Source organism: Amblyomma americanum, chromosome 4 (genome assembly GCF_052857255.1).
Source record: "Amblyomma americanum isolate KBUSLIRL-KWMA chromosome 4, ASM5285725v1, whole genome shotgun sequence".
Classification (NCBI taxonomy): domain Eukaryota; kingdom Metazoa; phylum Arthropoda; class Arachnida; order Ixodida; family Ixodidae; genus Amblyomma; species Amblyomma americanum.
Genome location: NC_135500.1, coordinates 136,027,456 through 136,042,735, shown reverse-complemented (window position 1 = coordinate 136,042,735; position 15,280 = coordinate 136,027,456). Strand labels below are relative to the sequence as shown.

General features: G+C 50.5%; 37 non-coding genes across 37 annotated transcripts; all 37 read right to left on the bottom strand.

The window, feature by feature from the left end:
* Positions 1-6,431: 6,431 nt before the first annotated feature.
* Positions 6,432-6,504, bottom strand: TRNAV-CAC (transfer RNA valine (anticodon CAC)). Its single transcript has one exon. It is a non-coding gene; the product is annotated as a tRNA-Val (tRNA).
* Positions 6,505-6,605: 101 nt separating this feature from the next.
* Positions 6,606-6,678, bottom strand: TRNAV-CAC (transfer RNA valine (anticodon CAC)). The gene has a single exon. It is a non-coding gene; the product is annotated as a tRNA-Val (tRNA).
* A 101-nt stretch (positions 6,679-6,779) lies between these two features.
* On the bottom strand, positions 6,780-6,852 carry TRNAV-CAC (transfer RNA valine (anticodon CAC)). The gene has a single exon. It is a non-coding gene; the product is annotated as a tRNA-Val (tRNA).
* A 101-nt stretch (positions 6,853-6,953) lies between these two features.
* Positions 6,954-7,026, bottom strand: TRNAV-CAC (transfer RNA valine (anticodon CAC)). The gene has a single exon. It is a non-coding gene; the product is annotated as a tRNA-Val (tRNA).
* A 101-nt stretch (positions 7,027-7,127) lies between these two features.
* On the bottom strand, positions 7,128-7,200 carry TRNAV-CAC (transfer RNA valine (anticodon CAC)). Its single transcript has one exon. It is a non-coding gene; the product is annotated as a tRNA-Val (tRNA).
* Positions 7,201-7,301: 101 nt separating this feature from the next.
* Positions 7,302-7,374, bottom strand: TRNAV-CAC (transfer RNA valine (anticodon CAC)). Its single transcript has one exon. It is a non-coding gene; the product is annotated as a tRNA-Val (tRNA).
* Positions 7,375-7,475: 101 nt separating this feature from the next.
* TRNAV-CAC (transfer RNA valine (anticodon CAC)) lies at positions 7,476-7,548 on the bottom strand. Its single transcript has one exon. It is a non-coding gene; the product is annotated as a tRNA-Val (tRNA).
* Positions 7,549-7,649: 101 nt separating this feature from the next.
* Positions 7,650-7,722, bottom strand: TRNAV-CAC (transfer RNA valine (anticodon CAC)). The gene has a single exon. It is a non-coding gene; the product is annotated as a tRNA-Val (tRNA).
* Positions 7,723-7,823: 101 nt separating this feature from the next.
* Positions 7,824-7,896, bottom strand: TRNAV-CAC (transfer RNA valine (anticodon CAC)). The gene has a single exon. It is a non-coding gene; the product is annotated as a tRNA-Val (tRNA).
* A 101-nt stretch (positions 7,897-7,997) lies between these two features.
* On the bottom strand, positions 7,998-8,070 carry TRNAV-CAC (transfer RNA valine (anticodon CAC)). Its single transcript has one exon. It is a non-coding gene; the product is annotated as a tRNA-Val (tRNA).
* A 101-nt stretch (positions 8,071-8,171) lies between these two features.
* TRNAV-CAC (transfer RNA valine (anticodon CAC)) lies at positions 8,172-8,244 on the bottom strand. Its single transcript has one exon. It is a non-coding gene; the product is annotated as a tRNA-Val (tRNA).
* Positions 8,245-8,345: 101 nt separating this feature from the next.
* TRNAV-CAC (transfer RNA valine (anticodon CAC)) lies at positions 8,346-8,418 on the bottom strand. The gene has a single exon. It is a non-coding gene; the product is annotated as a tRNA-Val (tRNA).
* Positions 8,419-8,519: 101 nt separating this feature from the next.
* Positions 8,520-8,592, bottom strand: TRNAV-CAC (transfer RNA valine (anticodon CAC)). Its single transcript has one exon. It is a non-coding gene; the product is annotated as a tRNA-Val (tRNA).
* A 101-nt stretch (positions 8,593-8,693) lies between these two features.
* TRNAV-CAC (transfer RNA valine (anticodon CAC)) lies at positions 8,694-8,766 on the bottom strand. The gene has a single exon. It is a non-coding gene; the product is annotated as a tRNA-Val (tRNA).
* A 101-nt stretch (positions 8,767-8,867) lies between these two features.
* TRNAV-CAC (transfer RNA valine (anticodon CAC)) lies at positions 8,868-8,940 on the bottom strand. Its single transcript has one exon. It is a non-coding gene; the product is annotated as a tRNA-Val (tRNA).
* A 101-nt stretch (positions 8,941-9,041) lies between these two features.
* TRNAV-CAC (transfer RNA valine (anticodon CAC)) lies at positions 9,042-9,114 on the bottom strand. The gene has a single exon. It is a non-coding gene; the product is annotated as a tRNA-Val (tRNA).
* A 101-nt stretch (positions 9,115-9,215) lies between these two features.
* TRNAV-CAC (transfer RNA valine (anticodon CAC)) lies at positions 9,216-9,288 on the bottom strand. The gene has a single exon. It is a non-coding gene; the product is annotated as a tRNA-Val (tRNA).
* Positions 9,289-9,389: 101 nt separating this feature from the next.
* Positions 9,390-9,462, bottom strand: TRNAV-CAC (transfer RNA valine (anticodon CAC)). The gene has a single exon. It is a non-coding gene; the product is annotated as a tRNA-Val (tRNA).
* Positions 9,463-9,737: 275 nt separating this feature from the next.
* TRNAV-CAC (transfer RNA valine (anticodon CAC)) lies at positions 9,738-9,810 on the bottom strand. Its single transcript has one exon. It is a non-coding gene; the product is annotated as a tRNA-Val (tRNA).
* Positions 9,811-10,085: 275 nt separating this feature from the next.
* Positions 10,086-10,158, bottom strand: TRNAV-CAC (transfer RNA valine (anticodon CAC)). The gene has a single exon. It is a non-coding gene; the product is annotated as a tRNA-Val (tRNA).
* A 449-nt stretch (positions 10,159-10,607) lies between these two features.
* Positions 10,608-10,680, bottom strand: TRNAV-CAC (transfer RNA valine (anticodon CAC)). The gene has a single exon. It is a non-coding gene; the product is annotated as a tRNA-Val (tRNA).
* A 101-nt stretch (positions 10,681-10,781) lies between these two features.
* TRNAV-CAC (transfer RNA valine (anticodon CAC)) lies at positions 10,782-10,854 on the bottom strand. Its single transcript has one exon. It is a non-coding gene; the product is annotated as a tRNA-Val (tRNA).
* Positions 10,855-10,955: 101 nt separating this feature from the next.
* Positions 10,956-11,028, bottom strand: TRNAV-CAC (transfer RNA valine (anticodon CAC)). Its single transcript has one exon. It is a non-coding gene; the product is annotated as a tRNA-Val (tRNA).
* Positions 11,029-11,303: 275 nt separating this feature from the next.
* Positions 11,304-11,376, bottom strand: TRNAV-CAC (transfer RNA valine (anticodon CAC)). Its single transcript has one exon. It is a non-coding gene; the product is annotated as a tRNA-Val (tRNA).
* A 101-nt stretch (positions 11,377-11,477) lies between these two features.
* On the bottom strand, positions 11,478-11,550 carry TRNAV-CAC (transfer RNA valine (anticodon CAC)). Its single transcript has one exon. It is a non-coding gene; the product is annotated as a tRNA-Val (tRNA).
* Positions 11,551-11,838: 288 nt separating this feature from the next.
* TRNAV-CAC (transfer RNA valine (anticodon CAC)) lies at positions 11,839-11,911 on the bottom strand. The gene has a single exon. It is a non-coding gene; the product is annotated as a tRNA-Val (tRNA).
* A 101-nt stretch (positions 11,912-12,012) lies between these two features.
* TRNAV-CAC (transfer RNA valine (anticodon CAC)) lies at positions 12,013-12,085 on the bottom strand. Its single transcript has one exon. It is a non-coding gene; the product is annotated as a tRNA-Val (tRNA).
* Positions 12,086-12,186: 101 nt separating this feature from the next.
* Positions 12,187-12,259, bottom strand: TRNAV-CAC (transfer RNA valine (anticodon CAC)). The gene has a single exon. It is a non-coding gene; the product is annotated as a tRNA-Val (tRNA).
* A 101-nt stretch (positions 12,260-12,360) lies between these two features.
* TRNAV-CAC (transfer RNA valine (anticodon CAC)) lies at positions 12,361-12,433 on the bottom strand. Its single transcript has one exon. It is a non-coding gene; the product is annotated as a tRNA-Val (tRNA).
* A 288-nt stretch (positions 12,434-12,721) lies between these two features.
* Positions 12,722-12,794, bottom strand: TRNAV-CAC (transfer RNA valine (anticodon CAC)). Its single transcript has one exon. It is a non-coding gene; the product is annotated as a tRNA-Val (tRNA).
* Positions 12,795-13,083: 289 nt separating this feature from the next.
* Positions 13,084-13,156, bottom strand: TRNAV-CAC (transfer RNA valine (anticodon CAC)). Its single transcript has one exon. It is a non-coding gene; the product is annotated as a tRNA-Val (tRNA).
* A 101-nt stretch (positions 13,157-13,257) lies between these two features.
* TRNAV-CAC (transfer RNA valine (anticodon CAC)) lies at positions 13,258-13,330 on the bottom strand. Its single transcript has one exon. It is a non-coding gene; the product is annotated as a tRNA-Val (tRNA).
* A 101-nt stretch (positions 13,331-13,431) lies between these two features.
* Positions 13,432-13,504, bottom strand: TRNAV-CAC (transfer RNA valine (anticodon CAC)). The gene has a single exon. It is a non-coding gene; the product is annotated as a tRNA-Val (tRNA).
* A 101-nt stretch (positions 13,505-13,605) lies between these two features.
* TRNAV-CAC (transfer RNA valine (anticodon CAC)) lies at positions 13,606-13,678 on the bottom strand. The gene has a single exon. It is a non-coding gene; the product is annotated as a tRNA-Val (tRNA).
* A 448-nt stretch (positions 13,679-14,126) lies between these two features.
* On the bottom strand, positions 14,127-14,199 carry TRNAV-CAC (transfer RNA valine (anticodon CAC)). Its single transcript has one exon. It is a non-coding gene; the product is annotated as a tRNA-Val (tRNA).
* Positions 14,200-14,300: 101 nt separating this feature from the next.
* TRNAV-CAC (transfer RNA valine (anticodon CAC)) lies at positions 14,301-14,373 on the bottom strand. Its single transcript has one exon. It is a non-coding gene; the product is annotated as a tRNA-Val (tRNA).
* A 794-nt stretch (positions 14,374-15,167) lies between these two features.
* On the bottom strand, positions 15,168-15,240 carry TRNAV-CAC (transfer RNA valine (anticodon CAC)). Its single transcript has one exon. It is a non-coding gene; the product is annotated as a tRNA-Val (tRNA).
* Between the last annotated feature and the right edge of the window lie 40 nt (positions 15,241-15,280).

The window sequence follows — 15,280 nt, the reverse complement described above, 5'->3', positions numbered from 1 at the left end:
CTTCTTGAATTTTCTTGGAGTCATTTACGATTGCAATAAATAGATTCAATAGTTCCGTACAGAGAGCAATATAAAAGAAGCTTTGACGCCAGATGTCCGCTGCAGATTCGGCGCAGTTTTTCGGATCAGTTTTTTCGAATTCCGAAATCGCAATTACCCTCGGCGCTGTGACCCAACAAATTCTGGCCATCTCGCCCCAGAAGACGCAGGCTTTCTAAAAACCTCCGTACAAAGAAATTCCTCTCAGCGCATAGCGAAAGTGCCATGTGAGATTCCGACCCGCCTGCTCTACCTGCGCTGTATAGCAGTGTTGTGGACGTTACCGAAAAAAAGTAACTAAATACATTACTAGTTACGCTAAAAAAAAAGGGAACGCGTTACCGGCCTACGTTATCTAGAAAAAAGTAAACGTGTTACCGTTACCGTTACCGAAAAAAAGTACCGCACGTTACTATGACGTTACTCCACCGCCATAAATTTTAATCAGTGCGTCTTCGCTGCAAGAACTGACGATAACAATTTTATAAAGTTCATATTGCACATAAAACTTCTAGCCCAAACAACTCTATTACCCGAAATCGTGACTTAAGGAAAATACTTTGCGCAAATGTGCAAGAGCTTAGCAATTTTAGTGTTACTTGTAACGCCGTTACTTGTAACGCGTTACTGTCAACACTGCTGTATAGTGCTTGTCGCTGCTCCATCTTATACGAGAGATGGGCGATCACTTACGCCAAGAAGCACCATGGCTGAGGGCCACTGCTTTGCGCGCGGGAGATTTGCGAGAGGAAGCAATAGTTTTCCAATGTCGAAAAAACTTACGGCTAATAGGCAAAGATAGTAAATCATCCTAATTAACATTACTCACCCCTTTTCTGTTGCCTGCAAACCCTAGCATTATTGTGCCGCGGAAGGAAAGCCTATTTTTAAAAATTAGTGGCGGGTTTTTCCTGAAACGCCGGGTGCATATTCCAACCTCCACTTTGCACTTATCGTGCACCCCGCAAAGAGCACTCATCAAACAGTATAGGGTGTCACTAATTTACTAAATCAGACATCATTGCTGCTTATAAGCGAAAATATCCAAAGCGAAAAAAAAAAGAAATAACAAGAGAGATGTGACACGGGATGTGCGAAGCGGCCCGTTCTGAACTTAATACTGACGATTAGGAACATCGCACTGGAAGACCGCCGTGAAATCCGACAACGTCATGACTGGCTCGTTGCAGCGTCGGCTCGCATCTCCGTCCCCCATCCACGTAGTCGCCGCTGGAAAAGAGCGCCTCACAGGAGGCCACGAAGAAAAGCCGGTCCTGAGAGAGGCTCAGCTATGCTGAGAGGATGCCCGGCCTGTAGCCATTTAAGGCAGCCAAAAGAGCCTTGGTGTCCACGTGGTGCGAGGACCACTCCGACGGCGAATCGACAGCAAGACTTTCGTCGCGACGGAACATGGGTGGTGGTTGCTTGTCCTACAGGGACCCTGAAGACCCTTCTGAGGATTTCATCCGCAATGAGGCGTCCGGCGGCACCGTAGTTCAGAGCCGGCGGCAGTTCCGAGTGGGAAAGCGGGAACACAAAGTAGCCGTGAGAGACAGTCAGTGGGCCATGGGCGCTCAGTCGATGCCTCTGCACGGAGCCTGGCTTGAGGACATATGTCAGGTCGTGCTGCTGTAGCCGCCATCGCACGCTCATCAGGTTCAGCCAGTAGATGTAAAAGCCAGCTCCTGGTGTCGGTTCAGGGAGCACGCTGGCTAATAAGCTCCGCATGGTGCCGTCGCCTTGAGCCTGGGCATCGAGCAATGGACATCGACTAATGAAGACTGCAGCCATCATTCTGCATAACGCATTTAGCATACCGCAGTCAGCATTGAGCATAACTTGTTTTATCGTTAAGACCAGGCCAGATATATCGAATCCGGGTGTTTCGAATTAATGGCTGTACATCGAACACAGTGATTACAACCTTCAAAACCCAATAAAAAGTATAGGAAAGTCTGTGCGAATATCGAACTACGATTTCGCCGATCGTTTGATATATCGAAGTGCTGTCGCGCCCCTTCTTCGAACGAAGCTCTTCGATTACTTTTCGCTCGCGGAGAAGCTTCAGCTGCGCAACCTTGCGCACCTGTCGGCAACGCTAGCGCTGTGAAACCGTGTGACGAGGTGAACGTGGGGTGTTTAAAGTTGGCCTTCGATCGCCTGCACTATTTTCCACGCCACAGTGCTGTCATGCGGTGAAGTCAATTTAACTACCTAAACACTGGTGGGGCGCGGCCCTCGCCTAGCGCACGTACTTCGCTTGCTTCGCTGCCGAGCAAGTTCTGGAAACGGACTGCACTTAATTTTAATGACTACGATATTTCTATTTACAGTGAACTGCTTAAGAGGATCGCACATCTTGCGATAGTTTGCACCTTGTTCGAAAGAACAGTCCGCTGCGGCATCGGTGCGAAGCAGGTTAGGCAGGAGGCACGTCACGGTAAGAAACGTGCCACTAACGTGGGTGCAATGTATTATCGCTTCTATAGGTCACAGATGAGTTTACCTGTTGCCATTTTCATGTATCGAATTGTCGTTACATCGAACTATTTCGCATTCTACTTCGAGCTCGATGCAGCAACTGTACAGCAGCAACGAACGCCGAATATTGTTAACAGGTGGTAGAATATACAAATTCGTGCTCGAGCTCATCTAAAGCTTGCAGTGTGCCGGAATTCCGAGCAAAGGTGCAGTCCTTCAGTGGGCGTGAGCTGGCTGTCGCTAGAAACATTCAGAAATAGAAAGTGAAGCTGGTTACGGAGGGGGACTGACTTATATTCTTGAATTTTCTTGGAGTCATTTACGATTGCAATAAATAGATGCAATAGTTCCGTACAGAGAGCAATATAAAAGAAGCTTTGACGCCAGATGTCCGCTCTAGATTCGGCGCGGTGCGCTCGAATTCCAAGAAATACTTGATCTAGATGCAAGGAAAACTAGATTTGTGAAAAATTACGTTTCACCACTTTGGCTGGATTTACTTATAAAATGGCAGTCCTAATGCTTCGAGCTTTCCCCTAGCCAACTGCTATCGCAATAACGAATGCACCTCAAGCACCGTTCTGTTATTGGCCTCAGCTGCAAAATGACAAATTGATTTTCCGTAATGCTGCACTTTAGCGCGGTTAGCGCAAATACAACATGCAGTTGTGTGCTAATTATTGAGGCCTGCCCTACTGTATCCGTCAACAGACCGAGAAGAAAACAAAACTAAAAACTTGCTACTGCTGCCCATAGGCGTGAACAGGTCAGTCCATAAGGCGGAAAGGGGGGGGGGGCAAACTTTGATGGTAGCTCCCGTTCATGTCTTCTGGTCAGCAGGAACAATATGGCACAAAATTTGCACCCCCCTTTCTTATGTCTATTAGACAGGCCTCTGCCCCCCCTCCCCCCTTCAATCTGCGCACGTCTATGCTATGCCATAGACCTAGTGCCACCTCCACGCCTGCTGCCGACGCAGTGTTTGAGAGGACATAGTTGACCTCAGCCGACTGCGAAGAGCTACGAGAAGACAAAATATTAAGACCCAGACCCACATCTCACGGTAAGTTCTTTCTAGACATAGAAATATTAGCGATAATGTATAGTGGCTAAGTATGCAGCGTGCTTGCGACGCTTCCGTGAATGTCTCGACTTAGAGGCACTGCTTCACATTCATGAAAAACAACGGCGGCGCCGCCATGCGGCCCATACCTGTGGCCCCGCTCCTGGTTCTAGCCGTTCCGTCGCCTGAGAGGCGTCCGCCGTGGTCACGGTTCTTGTGGCAAACGCCCGCTGAGCGGCACGCCTCATCTCCCGCAGCTCGGACATCTTGGTAGCCAAGCTGGTAGAGCCGTTGAAAACCGGGACGCCTTCGCGGGTAGACAACGCGCTTGCCGCTGCTATCACGCTTGGGATCCGAATGGGAGGTGCTATTCTTGGTGCTGCTGGAGGAAACGCTCACTTCGGCGACGGCCGCCATGGCGTTCCCGCCTCTGACCGCGCCGTCGGCAGGTACGGGCATCGGTGGGGTCCTGTGGTCGCTGTACCCGAGTGAGAGCACGAATGAGCTGCTGCTGCTGTCCGGTATATTCGGTTGGGGTGCGAGAGCCGTTGCTGCCGCTGCTGCTGCTGCTGGCGCGTGCCACGTTCGGAATGCCACGCGCAGCACCCGCTCTCCTGCGACCCGACCAGCTTCTTTTTCGTTCATTAGTGCGCGTTTTTCGCCCGATGCACGTGGCGGCGAGATTGTGGGCACACGGGACCATCGAACCAATGGGTATGAACGCTGTGTCATTCTTTTCATGGCTACTAAAATTCCTTCGAATTAGCGACTCCAAAGTCGCTATAAACAATTTCGCGAGGGGTATGATCTCCAAGGAGACAGAACGAATCCTAAGGCATAAAGACTGGAACCAAAGAGAGGTGGAACTAATAAGGGTGTCGGCACACTCGAGGAACAGGGGAAACGAGTTGTCTCACAGTATAGCTCGAGGTTATGTCAGCCGAGCGGTGAGCCAGGTTGAGTCCCCGAATTTCACGAGAGACGCATTCATATCCATTCACGACTACACTAATTACTTTAAACTGGAGAGGAGGATATATCCGCCATCAGACAAGAAGCTCGACAAAAGGCAGGAGGTAACGTGGCGTCGGCTCCAGACGCGAGTCTTCTTTAGCCCGTCAAAACTAGCTCACATGTACCCAACACAATACAATGCAACTTGCAAAGAATGCGGCGAGATAGCCGGATACGATCACATTCTATGGGGCTGCAAAAAAGCGCCGCCACCGGTGGACCTACTACCAGTCCCTTCTCTAGAGCAGTGCGAGGCTATACTGGCCAGCTCAGAAACGTTGACACAAGTCCGGGCCACTGAGTGGGCTCACAAGATGGCCGAGAACCACGGGCTCGAGGTCGTCTAGTATAGCGCCCGCATAGGGCTCAATGCTGACAATAAATGCTTTCCAATCCAAATCCTTCGAAGAAATTCCAGCCCGCCAGACCCTAACTTACCTCACCGCTCACCCCAGCCCCGTCCTAGGCCCCGACGCGAAGACGCTATGAAATGACAATACTGCCGCTATAAGGCCCTTTTTACCATTTTATTGGTCCTCTCAGAAAAAAATACAAAAAAGAGCATAAATGAAAAAGAGAACCCGGAGAAGCAACGTTTTACCGGGCTTAAAACCGATACAAATAAAGAAGAGGACCTAAACGCCCAAAAAGAAAATTTAAGAGAAAAGCAGGAAAATAAAAACAACAAACAAACAAAAAAGGCTGAAAACCAAAAGTCACAGAGCAGTCAGACGCACAGATAATGTCACAGATAATGTCAGCACAGATAATTCCTCAGGTACAGTTGGTCCAAACGATGTGTCATGCCACAGCGAGATGCATCCATGTCCAGCAAAGGAAAACAGAGCGCTTCTCAGTGCAGAGCTTGTGCAGGAGAAATGAGAGTGACGAAGGAACAAGATCGGGATTGTGTAGGAATTGTTCTGCTTATGAGGTGAACCATTTGAACCCGAACAGCACAAGCAGCAGGGTTATTCTAAAGAGAGGGGTAAGTAGACGGTGTAATGCCAGATGAGAAGAGAGACTTTAAACTGGAAACGAAAGGAGCAGTAAGGGAACAATTCCGGAAGTAATGACTGACATCTTCGCACAACATACCACATGGACAAATTGAAGATGGAGATAGGGCAATTTTTTTTTAATGTAGGAAGGAAATCTACCGTGCCCACTGAGTAAAGTTATAATATGACTCCTAGGTCGCCGAATGGAGGGAAGATTGAGCGTATCACGGATCCAGTTGAATAATTCTGTGCCGCCATTATTTTCTTGCCAATAAGTTCGTGAAAAAAGAAGTGAAGGATAGTGTACACGGGAACGCATGCAACGGCGCGAAAGGGTAGAAATGTGTAAAGGGCCATATTACCCAGCACTGCCAGCAGCCTGGTCGGCTAACTAATTTCCAAAAATCCCAGAGTGACCGCGGATATGAAATAAAATAAATGGAACAAGAGAAGACAAACGATAGAGATCCTTCTCAATGGAAATGATTGTCGGATAAAATGAAGTAACTGAAGACAGGGCAGAAAGCAGAGACAGAGAATCAGTGTAGAAATGAACGGGCCTATAAGGAGGGTTATTAATAGCAAACGAAACAGCAGAATGCTCGCCGACGTAGTCACTAGAGGGTAGTTCTAAGGATATGCGATGAACCTATTAAATATTTTGTGTGGCCCAGTTCTCGAAGTCGTGGACGAGATTTTTGGAAGTTTGGGTGTACAGTGTCAATGAAAGCGTTGTATGAAAGCAGGGATTTCTTATTTGTTCTGGTGGTTGTGACCGCGACTGCCCAAAATCGATGCGCAGGGAGCACATAGCTAATAAAAATTAAAACCAATGTTTCCGCCCGGGGTCGAACCGGGGACCTTGCGCGTGTGAGGCGCACGTGATAACCGCTACACCACGGAAACGGAAATGAAAGCAGGGATTTCTTGCCTGTTCTAGAGGTTGTGACCGCGACTGCCCAAAATCGATGCGCAGGGAGCACATAGCTAATAAAAATTAAAACCAATGTTTCAGCCCGGGGTCGAACCGGGGACCTTGCGCGTGTGAGGCGCACGTGATAACCGCTACACCACGGAAACGGAAATGAAAGCAGGGATTTCTTGCCTGTTCTAGAGGTTGTGACCGCGACTGCCCAAAATCGATGCGCAGGGAGCACATAGCTAATAAAAATTAAAACCAATGTTTCCGCCCGGGGTCGAACCGGGGACCTTGCGCGTGTGAGGCGCACGTGATAACCGCTACACCACGGAAACGGAAATGAAAGCAGGGATTTCTTGCCTGTTCTAGAGGTTGTGACCGCGACTGCCCAAAATCGATGCGCAGGGAGCACATAGCTAATAAAAATTAAAACCAATGTTTCCGCCCGGGGTCGAACCGGGGACCTTGCGCGTGTGAGGCGCACGTGATAACCGCTACACCACGGAAACGGGAATGAAAGCGGGGATTTCTTGCCTGTTCTGGAGGTTGTGACCGCGACTGCCCAAAATCGATGCGCAGGGAGCACATAGCTAATAAAAATTAAAACCAATGTTTCCGCCCGGGGTCGAACCGGGGACCTTGCGCGTGTGAGGCGCACGTGATAACCGCTACACCACGGAAACGGAAATGAAAGCAGGGATTTCTTGCCTGTTCTAGAGGTTGTGACCGCGACTGCCCAAAATCGATGCGCAGGGAGCACATAGCTAATAAAAATTAAAACCAATGTTTCCGCCCGGGGTCGAACCGGGGACCTTGCGCGTGTGAGGCGCACGTGATAACCGCTACACCACGGAAACGGGAATGAAAGCGGGGATTTCTTGCCTGTTCTGGAGGTTGTGACCGCGACTGCCCAAAATCGATGCGCAGGGAGCACATAGCTAATAAAAATTAAAACCAATGTTTCCGCCCGGGGTCGAACCGGGGACCTTGCGCGTGTGAGGCGCACGTGATAACCGCTACACCACGGAAACGGAAATGAAAGCAGGGATTTCTTGCCTGTTCTAGAGGTTGTGACCGCGACTGCCCAAAATCGATGCGCAGGGAGCACATAGCTAATAAAAATTAAAACCAATGTTTCCGCCCGGGGTCGAACCGGGGACCTTGCGCGTGTGAGGCGCACGTGATAACCGCTACACCACGGAAACGGGAATGAAAGCGGGGATTTCTTGCCTGTTCTGGAGGTTGTGACCGCGACTGCCCAAAATCGATGCGCAGGGAGCACATAGCTAATAAAAATTAAAACCAATGTTTCCGCCCGGGGTCGAACCGGGGACCTTGCGCGTGTGAGGCGCACGTGATAACCGCTACACCACGGAAACGGAAATGAAAGCAGGGATTTCTTGCCTGTTCTAGAGGTTGTGACCGCGACTGCCCAAAATCGATGCGCAGGGAGCACATAGCTAATAAAAATTAAAACCAATGTTTCCGCCCGGGGTCGAACCGGGGACCTTGCGCGTGTGAGGCGCACGTGATAACCGCTACACCACGGAAACGGAAATGAAAGCAGGGATTTCTTGCCTGTTCTAGAGGTTGTGACCGCGACTGCCCAAAATCGATGCGCAGGGAGCACATAGCTAATAAAAATTAAAACCAATGTTTCAGCCCGGGGTCGAACCGGGGACCTTGCGCGTGTGAGGCGCACGTGATAACCGCTACACCACGGAAACGGAAATGAAAGCAGGGATTTCTTGCCTGTTCTAGAGGTTGTGACCGCGACTGCCCAAAATCGATGCGCAGGGAGCACATAGCTAATAAAAATTAAAACCAATGTTTCCGCCCGGGGTCGAACCGGGGACCTTGCGCGTGTGAGGCGCACGTGATAACCGCTACACCACGGAAACGGAAATGAAAGCAGGGATTTCTTGCCTGTTCTAGAGGTTGTGACCGCGACTGCCCAAAATCGATGCGCAGGGAGCACATAGCTAATAAAAATTAAAACCAATGTTTCCGCCCGGGGTCGAACCGGGGACCTTGCGCGTGTGAGGCGCACGTGATAACCGCTACACCACGGAAACGGAAATGAAAGCAGGGATTTCTTGCCTGTTCTAGAGGTTGTGACCGCGACTGCCCAAAATCGATGCGCAGGGAGCACATAGCTAATAAAAATTAAAACCAATGTTTCAGCCCGGGGTCGAACCGGGGACCTTGCGCGTGTGAGGCGCACGTGATAACCGCTACACCACGGAAACGGAAATGAAAGCAGGGATTTCTTGCCTGTTCTAGAGGTTGTGACCGCGACTGCCCAAAATCGATGCGCAGGGAGCACATAGCTAATAAAAATTAAAACCAATGTTTCCGCCCGGGGTCGAACCGGGGACCTTGCGCGTGTGAGGCGCACGTGATAACCGCTACACCACGGAAACGGAAATGAAAGCAGGGATTTCTTGCCTGTTCTAGAGGTTGTGACCGCGACTGCCCAAAATCGATGCGCAGGGAGCACATAGCTAATAAAAATTAAAACCAATGTTTCCGCCCGGGGTCGAACCGGGGACCTTGCGCGTGTGAGGCGCACGTGATAACCGCTACACCACGGAAACGGAAATGAAAGCAGGGATTTCTTGCCTGTTCTAGAGGTTGTGACCGCGACTGCCCAAAATCGATGCGCAGGGAGCACATAGCTAATAAAAATTAAAACCAATGTTTCCGCCCGGGGTCGAACCGGGGACCTTGCGCGTGTGAGGCGCACGTGATAACCGCTACACCACGGAAACGGAAATGAAAGCCGGGATTTCTTGCCTGTTCTAGAGGTTGTGACCGCGACTGCCCAAAATCGATGCGCAGGGAGCACATAGCTAATAAAAATTAAAACCAATGTTTCAGCCCGGGGTCGAACCGGGGACCTTGCGCGTGTGAGGCGCACGTGATAACCGCTACACCACGGAAACGGAAATGAAAGCAGGGATTTCTTGCCTGTTCTAGAGGTTGTGACCGCGACTGCCCAAAATCGATGCGCAGGGAGCACATAGCTAATAAAAATTAAAACCAATGTTTCCGCCCGGGGTCGAACCGGGGACCTTGCGCGTGTGAGGCGCTCGTGATAACCGCTACACCACGGAAACGGAAATGAAAGCAGGGATTTCTTGCCTGTTCTAGAGGTTGTGACCGCGACTGCCCAAAATCGATGCGCAGGGAGCACATAGCTAATAAAAATTAAAACCAATGTTTCCGCCCGGGGTCCAACCGGGGACCTTGCGCGTGTGAGGCGCACGTGATAACCGCTACACCACGGAAACGGAAATGAAAGCAGGGATTTCTTGCCTGTTCTAGAGGTTGTGACCGCGACTGCCCAAAATCGATGCGCAGGGAGCACATAGCTAATAAAAATTAAAACCAATGTTTCCGCCCGGGGTCGAACCGGGGACCTTGCGCGTGTGAGGCGCTCGTGATAACCGCTACACCACGGAAACGGAAATGAAAGCAGGGATTTCTTGCCTGTTCTAGAGGTTGTGACCGCGACTGCCCAAAATCGATGCGCAGGGAGCACATAGCTAATAAAAATTAAAACCAATGTTTCCGCCCGGGATCGAACCGGGGACCTTGCGCGTGTGAGGCGCTCGTGATAACCGCTACACCACGGAAACGGAAATGAAAGCAGGGATTTCTTGCCTGTTCTAGAGGTTGTGACCGCGACTGCCCAAAATCGATGCGCAGGGAGCACATAGCTAATAAAAATTAAAACCAATGTTTCCGCCCGGGGTCCAACCGGGGACCTTGCGCGTGTGAGGCGCTCGTGATAACCGCTACACCACGGAAACGGAAATGAAAGCAGGGATTTCTTGCCTGTTCTAGAGGTTGTGACCGCGACTGCCCAAAATCGATGCGCAGGGAGCACATAGCTAATAAAAATTAAAACCAATGTTTCCACCCGGGATCGAACCGGGGACCTTGCGCGTGTGAGGCGCTCGTGATAACCGCTACACCACGGAAACGGAAATGAAAGCAGGGATTTCTTGCCTGTTCTAGAGGTTGTGACCGCGACTGCCCAAAATCGATGCGCAGGGAGCACATAGCTAATAAAAATTAAAACCAATGTTTCCGCCCGGGGTCCAACCGGGGACCTTGCGCGTGTGAGGCGCACGTGATAACCGCTACACCACGGAAACGGAAATGAAAGCAGGGATTTCTTGCCTGTTCTAGAGGTTGTGACCGCGACTGCCCAAAATCGATGCGCAGGGAGCACATAGCTAATAAAAATTAAAACCAATGTTTCCGCCCGGGGTCCAACCGGGGACCTTGCGCGTGTGAGGCGCACGTGATAACCGCTACACCACGGAAACGGAAATGAAAGCAGGGATTTCTTGCCTGTTCTAGGGGTTGTGACCGCGACTGCCCAAAATCGATGCGCAGGGAGCACATAGCTAAAAAAAACTAAAACCAATGTTTCCGCCCGGGATCGAACCGGGGACCTTGCGCGTGTGAGGCGCTCGTGATAACCGCTACACCACGGAAACGGAAATGAAAGCAGGGATTTCTTGCCTGTTCTAGGGGTTGTGACCGCGACTGCCCAAAATCGATGCGCAGGGAGCACATAGCTAATAAAAATTAAAACCAATGTTTCCACCCGGGATCGAACCGGGGACCTTGCGCGTGTGAGGCGCTCGTGATAACCGCTACACCACGGAAACGGAAATGAAAGCAGGGATTTCTTGCCTGTTCTAGAGGTTGTGACCGCGACTGCCCAAAATCGATGCGCAGGGAGCACATAGCTAATAAAAATTAAAACCAATGTTTCCGCCCGGGATCGAACCGGGGACCTTGCGCGTGTGAGGCGCTCGTGATAACCGCTACACCACGGAAACGGAAATGAAAGCAGGGATTTCTTGCCTGTTCTAGGGGTTGTGACCGCGACTGCCCAAAATCGATGCGCAGGGAGCACATAGATAATAAAAATTAAAACCAATGTTTCCGCCCGGGGTCCAACCGGGGACCTTGCGCGTGTGAGGCGCACGTGATAACCGCTACACCACGGAAACGGGAATGAAAGCGGGGATCTCTTTTTTTTCTTTGTTTTTCTTTATTGCCTGGCTTTGGCTCATAACATTTAACCAAAAAAAAACATTCAACAAAACACACAAAACACTATGTACATAAGACACTGTCGTGGTCAGCCAGCATGAGTCTGGCTTCGTCATTCTAAAATTCACGAAGCATACAGAGCGGCTCTAGCCTCGAGAGCCACTCGGGAGGCTTCTGATGGTTGTGACCGCGACTGCCCAAAATCGATGCGCAGGGAGCACATAGCTAATAAAAATTAAAACCAATGTTTCCGCCCGGGGTCGAACCGGGGACCTTGCGCGTGTGAGGCGCACGTGATAACCGCTACACCACGGAAACGGGAATGAAAGCAGGGATTTCTTGTTTGTTCTGATGGTTGTGACCGCGACTGCCCAAAATCGATGCGCAGGGAGCACATAGCTAATAAAAATTAAAACCAATGTTTCCGCCCGGGGTCGAACCGGGGACCTTGCGCGTGTGAGGCGCACGTGATAACCGCTACACCACGGAAAAGGGAATGAAAGCAGGGATTTCTTGTTTGTTCTGATGGTTGTGACCGCGACTGCCCAAAATCGATGCGCAGGGAGCACATAGCTAATAAAAATCAAAACAAATGTTTCCGCCCGGGGTCGAACCGGGGACCTTGCGCGTGTGAGGCGCACGTGATAACCGCTACACCACGGAAAAGGGAATGAAAGCAGGGATTTCTTGTTTGTTCTGATGGTTGTGACCGCGACTGCCCAAAATCGATGCGCAGGGAGCACATAGCTAATAAAAATTAAAACCAATGTTTCCGCCCGGGGTCTAACCGAGGACCTTGCGCGTGTGAGGCGCACGTGATAACCGCTACACCACGGAAACGGGAATGAAAGCGGGGATCTCTTTTTTTTTCTTTGTTTTTCTTTATTGCCTGGCTTTGGCTCATAACATTTAACCAAAAAAAACATTCAACAAAACACACAAAACACTATGTACATAAGACACTGTCGTGGTCAGCCAGCATGAGTCTGGCTTCGTCATTCTAAAATTCACGAAGCATACAGAGCGGCTCTAGTATCGAGAGCCACTTGGGAGGCTTCTGATGGTTGTGACCGCGACTGCCCAAAATTGATGCGCAGGGAGCACATAGCTAATAAAAATTAAAACCAATGTTTCCGCCCGGGGTCGAACCGGGGACCTTGCGCGTGTGAGGCGCACGTGATAACCGCTACACCACGGAAACGGGAATGAAAGCGGGGATCTCTTTTTTTTCTTTGTATTTCTTTATTGCCTGGCTTTGGCTCATAACATTTAAACAAAAAAAAAACATTCAACAAAACACACAAAACACTATGTACATAAGACACTGTCGTGGTCAGCCAGCATGAGTCTGGCTTCGTCATTCTAAAATTCACGAAGCATACAGAGCGGCTCTAGCCTCGAGAGCCACTCGGGAGGCTTCTGATGGTTGTGACCGCGACTGCCCAAAATCGATGCGCAGGGAGCACAGAGATAATAAAAATTAAAACCAATGTTTCCGCCCGGGGTCGAACCGGGGACCTTGCGCGTGTGAGGCGCACGTGATAACCGCTACACCACGGAAACGGGAATGAAAGCAGGGATTTCTGGTTTGTTCTGATGGTTGTGACCACGACTGCCCAAAATCGATGCGCAGGGAGCACATAGCTAATAAAAATTAAAACCAATGTTTCCGCCCGGGGTCGAACCGGGGACCTTGCGCGTGTGAGGCGCACGTGATAACCGCTACACCACGGAAAAGGGAATGAAAGCAGGGATTTCTTGTTTGTTCTGATGGTTGTGACCACGACTGCCCAAAATCGATGCGCAGGGAGCACATAGCTAATAAAAATTAAAACCAATGTTTCCGCCCGGGGTCGAACCGGGGACCTTGCGCGTGTGAGGCGCACGTGATAACCGCTACACCACGGAAAAGGGAATTAAAGCAGGGATTTCTTGTTTGTTCTGATGGTTGTGACCACGACTGCCCAAAATCGATGCGCAGGGAGCACATAGCTAATAAAAATTAAAACCAATGTTTCCGCCCGGGGTCGAACCGGGGACCTTGCGCGTGTGAGGCGCACGTGATAACCGCTACACCACGGAAACGGGAATGAAAGCAGGGATTTCTTGTTTGTTCTGATGGTTGAGACCACGACTGCCCAAAATCGATGCGCAGGGAGCACATAGCTAAAAAAAACTAAAACGAATGTTTCCGCCAGGGGTCGAACCGGGGACCTTGCGCGTGTGAGGCGCACGTGATAACCGCTACTCCACGGAAACGGGAATGAAAGCAGGGATTTCTTGTTTGTTCTGATGGTTGTGACCACGACTGCCCAAAATCGATGCGCAGGGAGCACATAGCTAAAAAAACTAAAACGAATGTTTCCGCCCGGGGTCGAACCGGGGACCTTGCGCGTGTGAGGCGCACGTGATAACCGCTACTCCACGGAAAAGGGAATTAAAGCAGGGATTTCTTGTTTGTTCTGATGGTTGTGACCGCGACTGCCCAAAATCGATGCGCAGGGAGCACATAGCTAATAAAAATTAAAGCCAATGTTTCCGCCCGGGGTCGAACCGGGGACCTTGCGCGTGTGAGGCGCACGTGATAACCGCTACACCACGGAAAAGGGAATTAAAGCAGGGATTTCTTGTTTGTTCTGATGGTTGTGACCGCGACTGCCCAAAATCGATGCGCAGGGAGCACATAGCTAATAAAAATTAAAGCCAATGTTTCCGCCCGGGGTCGAACCGGGGACCTTGCGCGTGTGAGGCGCACGTGATAACCGCTACACCACGGAAAAGGGAATTAAAGCAGGGATTTCTTGTTTGTTCTGATGGTTGTGACCGCGACTGCCCAAAATCGATGCGCAGGGAGCACATAGCTAATAAAAATTAAAACCAATGTTTCCGCCCGGGGTCGAACGGGGGACCTTGCGCGTGTGAGGCGCACGTGATAACCGCTACACCACGGAAACGGGAATGAAAGCAGGGATTTCTTGTTTGTTCTGATGGTTGAGACCACGACTGCCCAAAATCGATGCGCAGGGAGCACATAGCTAAAAAAAACTAAAACGAATGTTTCCGCCAGGGGTCGAACCGGGGACCTTGCGCGTGTGAGGCGCACGTGATAACCGCTACTCCACGGAAACGGGAATGAAAGCAGGGATTTCTTGTTTGTTCTGATGGTTGTGACCACGACTGCCCAAAATCGATGCGCAGGGAGCACATAGCTAAAAAAACTAAAACGAATGTTTCCGCCCGGGGTCGAACCGGGGACCTTGCGCGTGTGAGGCGCACGTGATAACCGCTACTCCACGGAAACGGGAATGAAAGCAGGGATTTCTTGTTTGTTCTGATGGTTGTGACCACGACTGCCCAAAATCGATGCGCAGGGAGCACATAGCTAAAAAAACTAAAACGAATGTTTCCGCCCGGGGTCGAACCGGGGACCTTGCGCGTGTGAGGCGCACGTGATAACCGCTACTCCACGGAAACGGGAATGAAAGCAGGGATTTCTTGTTTGTTCTGATGGTTGTGACCACGACTGCCCAAAATCGATGCGCAGGGAGCACATAGCTAAAAAAACTAAAACCAATGTTTCCGCCCGGGGTCGAACCGGGGACCTTGCGCGTGTGAGGCGCACGTGATAACCGCTACACCACGGAAACGGGAATGAAGGCAGGGATTTCTTGTTTGTTCTGATGGTTG